A 5,159-nucleotide genomic window follows, 5' to 3' on the forward strand; every position below is an offset into this window, starting at 1 on the left:
CCCCACCCCGCAGTCGGAGGTCACCCCAGCACCACCTCCCACCCCGCAGCAGTCGGAGGTCACCCCAGGACCACCCCCCACCCCGCAGTCAGAGGTCACCCCAGGACCACCTCCCACCCCACAGTCCATGGCCTCCCCAGCACCACCCTGCAGAGTCAGCAGTGTCCACGCCTTCTGTAGGACAGCCCACGACTCCTCGAAGGGAGTGAACTAGCACCGAGCCTGGCTGGCACGGGCACCCGTCCCAGGGCCTTACATGCAGGCACTGATTTAACCCTGGCAGCTCCAGGTGGGCTCTCTCATGACTCCATCACAGACAAGGAAACGGGGGCTCTGGGGTTTGAGGGTCACACGAAAGGTTACAAGCTAGTAAGGGAAGTAGCTGGCATTCAGGTCCCGGGGCACAAGGGCAGCTGGAGGGCTCCAAGATTGTCCCTCGATGGCCCTCGTGGAGTCACAGGGACCCGTGCACCTAATTTGGACGCTATGGGAACTTAACCGGTTTGTGTTCCAGTTTCATCGTGGGTGGACTCGGGTAATTCATTATATCTCAGTCATGCAAGGTGGTGGTGAGAAGTGAGGGCAATGCCTGAAAAGCTGTTACTGGGACCAGCAGTTGGTGTAATGCTATGTCGCTGGACTTCCATGTAGTCGACCATGGTTCGAGTGCTAGACCCGGTGGCTTAAACTCACACTGGGCACATGTGCGTGCATGCCCAAGATCCTGAGAGGAGAATGGAGGGGAAGGGATTGTGGCGTGGCCATCCCCCTGGGGGGTGATTTCTCGCTTTCTGTCTCTATGTCTCTTTCTGGCAAGCACATGTGCCCTATTGCAAAAACCTCTCAGAAAAAAAATTAAATTTGATTTAAAAATGCTGTTATCATGAAGCTCGGGATGGCAGTGTTTGGTGGCATAGATAGAGGGATGGTGGAGGTTCATTATTTTATCCTGACCCCCTTTTTAAATTTTTAAACATTATTCATTTATTTATCATTGTTGCTTTTTAAGTTTGCTATGGGGTGCATGTGCTCACCAGAGACAGAGAGAGAGGGAAAGTGAGAAAGCAAGTCACCAGGTCCAGGACTCAAATCATGGTCAGCTATGTGGAGGTCCACTGCCTTAACCACCATGCCACCTACCGGCCCCTCCTGTCCACCTTTTAATATGCTTGAAATTCTTCGTAGCAATTTTTTAAAATATTTTTTAAAATGTTTATTTAGAGAGTTGTTTTTATTTTATTTTTTTAATTTTTGCTATAGAGCACGTGTGCTCACCAGAAAGACAAAGAGAGATGGAGAGATAGGAAGTGAGAAATCACCCCTCAGGGGGGATGGCCACACCGCAATCCCTTCTCCTCCATTCTCCTCTCGGGATCTTGGGCACGTACGCACATGCACCCAACATGAGTTTAAGCCACCAGGTCCAGGACTTGAACCATGGTTGACTATGTGGGAGTCCAGCGACATAGCCATTACGCCAACTACTTGTCCCAAAAATAATTATTTATTGGGCCAGCAGTTACATCACTGGACTCCCACATGGCCAACCATGGTTCAAGTCCCAGACTGGGTGGCTTGTGTGTGAGTCCCAAGATCCTGGGAGAACAGAGGAGAAGGGATTGTGATGTGGCCATCCCCCTGGGGAGTGATTTCTCACTTTTCCTCTCACTATCTCTGTCTCTTCCCAGCAAGTGCACATGCCCTAAGGTGAAAACCTCTTTTTTTTTAAAAAAAAAAAAGAATTATTTATTTAATTTTATCTGTCATTATTTTTATTATTTCTTAATTTGCTAGAGGGCACGTGTACTCACCAGAGAGGGGGGAAGGAAAAGTAAGAAAGCAAGCCACCAGGTCTGGGACTCCAACTGTGGTTGGCCATATGGGAGTCTAGTGCCTTAACCACCACGCCACCTATTGGCCCCCACAATAATTTTTTTATTGCCAGAGAGTGTGTATGTCAGCCAGAGAGAGAAAAGAACCCCCCTCCCCCCCCACACACACACGAGGTATGGCCACATCACAATCCTTTTTCTCCATTTCTCCTCCCCATTAGGATTTTGGGAACACATGGATACATGTGTGCCCAGAATGCTTTTTTGTTTTTTTACCCCCAGAGGGTGCATGCACTTGCCAGAGACAGAGAGACAGAGAGGGGAAGGGAAAAAGGACTCTCAGTGGGGCATGGTTGTGCCACAATCCCTTCTCCTCCATTTGTCTATCCTCTCAGGATTTGGGACACACATGTACACACACTGGTGTGTTTTTATTTTATGTATTTATTTGATCTTTTTTTTATAGAGAGATTTTTTTTGCTGTAGGGTGCATGTGCTCCTCAGAGAGAGAGAGAAACAGAAAGACAGAAAGCAAGAAATCGTCCCCTAGGGGCGAAAGCCATGCCATAATCCCTTCTCCTCCATTCTCCTCTCAGGATTTTGGGCATGCATGCACATGTACCTGGTGTGTTTCAAGCCTCCGGGTCTGGGACTTGAACCATGTCAACTACATGGGAATCCAGTGACGTAACCATTATGCCATCTGCTGGTCCCACACACTGATGTTTTTAAGGCTGCTGGAGCTGGGATTCCAACCATAGTTGGCCATGGAGAATCCAGCTTCCAGTGCACAGTGCTTAAATGCTGAGCTACAGGACTGCCCCTCCATACTAACGGGCAGACACACTTGTTCACTGCAGAAAGGATGTGCATACTGGGTGTGCTCTCAGGAGGGCTAGGCTGGAACATAGCCAGGGCTGTCTAAGACAGAAGCCACTGGACACATGTGGTCACTGAGCACCTGCCCTCAGACTGAGATGTGTGTACGTGTTAAATACACACCAACTTCGAACACTTAAAACCAAAGAAGGGTGTAAATTTTTAGGATTTACGCAGTGACTTTTAGGTGATTACAATAGAAATGTTAACATTTTGGATATATTAAATATATTTCGTAAATTATTTTCACCTAGGGGATGGCAGGTGGCAAGGTGGTTAAGGCGCTAGACTCCCACATGACTGATTGTAGTTCAAATCCCAGACCTGGTGGCTTGCTTTCTTACCCTCGCCCACCATCTCTCACTGGTGAGTACATGTACCCTATAGCAAATTAATTATCATAATAATAAATAAAATTAAATAAATAATTCTTTTAAAAAGTTAATTTCACCTGTTCCACAGATAATTGCCCACCCATGTCCATAGCATTATTCACAGTAGCCGGTGTGGAAGCAGCCTCCGGGTCCTCTAATAGGTGACTGGATGTATGGTGTGTCATATCTACATTCAATGGACCAGTCTTAAAAGGAAGGATTTTTTTTTTTTTTTTGAGAGGTTTTTGCTATAGGGCATGTGCATTCGCCAGACAGACAGAGAGACATAGAGACAGAAAGCGAGAAATCACCCCCCAGGGGGATGGTCATGCCGCAATCCCTTCTCCTCCATTCTCCTCTCGGGATTTTGGGCACGCACGCACACACGCCCAGAGTGAGTTTTAAGCCACCGGGTCCGGGACGTGAACCGTGGTCGACTACATGGGAGTCCAGGGACATAGCCATTACGCTAACTGCTGGCTCCAAAAGGAAGGATATTTTGATGCATGCTACAGTATGGATAAACTCTGAGGACGTTACATGGCATAAAAGAGCCGATTCACGAAAGCACACACACTGCTTGATTTTTTTTTTTTTTTTTGAGAGAGAGATTTTTGCTATAAAGGTTTGTGTACTCTCTGGAGAGACAGAGAAAGAGACAGAAAATAAACCCCGCCCTCCGGGGTGGTGGCCAAGCTGCAATCCCTTCTCCTCCATTCTCTTCTCAGGACCTTGGGCACGCGTGCACATGGACCCAGCGTGAGTTTCGAGCCGTCGGGTCTGGCACTCGAATCGTGGTTGAGCACCTAAGAGTCCGGCGCCTTAACCACCGTGCCGCCTGCTAGTGGTACCTGAAGCAGCTGGAGTAGTCGCATTCCTGAAGACAGACAGTTAACAGTGCTTGCCGAGGGGTTAGGAAAGGGGGTGGTGGGGAATTGTGTGTTTAGGGGCAGAATTTCAGTCTGGGATGATGAGAAAGTTCTGGGGATGGACCGTGGTGAGGTCTAGACAATGTGAATGTGCTTAATGCCACTGCCATGCGCTCTGACTCCAGAGTCAAATTCCATGTCACATATATTTGACCGCGGTTTTCAAAATTAAATTTACCTGTCTCATTACTTTTTGGTAGGGCCACTATAGGGTTTTGCACTCCATCGTGGCCCCCGTGTGATTTGCGTTACGGCCACAATACAAGTCAGTCCTTGGACTCCTGGAGGCTGTTAAGAGTGAGGAGAGAGAAGGCCCACAGGAAGGGAGCCCAGGATCAATCATGTGACACCTTTCGGAAGCAGGAGGCTGGCGTCAGCGGGTGCGCGTGCAGAAGAAGGCCTGCAGTCGGCTGAGTTACTTCATAGCTGCCAAGGCTGCCAGTGCCTGGACCCCATGTTAATCACAAACTTTAAGGGGGTGCCCATCCTCCCTGTTTTTTTTTTTTTTTTAAGTTTTGCTATAGGGCAGGTAAACTCACAGAGACAGAGACACAGAGAGAGGGAACGTGAGAAAGCAACCATCGGAGAGATGGCCACTCCACGTTCCCTTCTCCTCCATTCTCTTCTCGAGATTTCGACATGCACACATGGCCAGCATGACTCTCAAGCCACCAGGTCTGAGACTTGAACTGTGGTCAGCCATGTGGGAGTCCAGCACCTTAACCACCACACCACCTACTGGCTCCAAGGGTGATAACTATTGAGGTCACTGCAAAGGAACATTCCCTGGAGTAAAGGACACACTTTGGGTGTATCTGTTGATTTCTTGTGAGTTTGGTTAGTGACTGTCCCTTGACCACATGTATCTGAGGGTGCCCTGCCAGCATGGACATTCCAGACCCACCATGCGGAGGACCAGAGCCCACCCACAGCAGGCCCTGGCTGGGGCCACCACCCCCTGCAGCCTATCTGGGTCTCTGGGCAGTGGGCACTCCGAGGGCAGGACTGTCGCTTAGTCGCCACTGTACTTAGCACAGTGCCCGGAACACGGGGGCCAGGACTCGTGCACTCTACAGAAGAGCCCCCACCTCCTCCCACATGGGTCTAGAGGATAGCCCAGTGCAGACCAGGCAGCCGGGCTCCTG

General features: G+C 49.4%; 1 protein-coding gene across 1 annotated transcript in view; it reads right to left on the bottom strand.

Annotated features, from left to right (window-relative positions):
- Window positions 1-5,159, bottom strand: part of ASB10 (ankyrin repeat and SOCS box containing 10) — an 11,207-nt gene that overhangs the window by 4,960 nt on the left and 1,088 nt on the right. The window lies entirely within an intron of this gene.

This window comes from Tupaia chinensis, unplaced genomic scaffold, assembly GCF_000334495.1.
Source record: "Tupaia chinensis unplaced genomic scaffold, TupChi_1.0 Scaffold000280_1, whole genome shotgun sequence".
Lineage (NCBI taxonomy): Eukaryota > Metazoa > Chordata > Mammalia > Scandentia > Tupaiidae > Tupaia > Tupaia belangeri.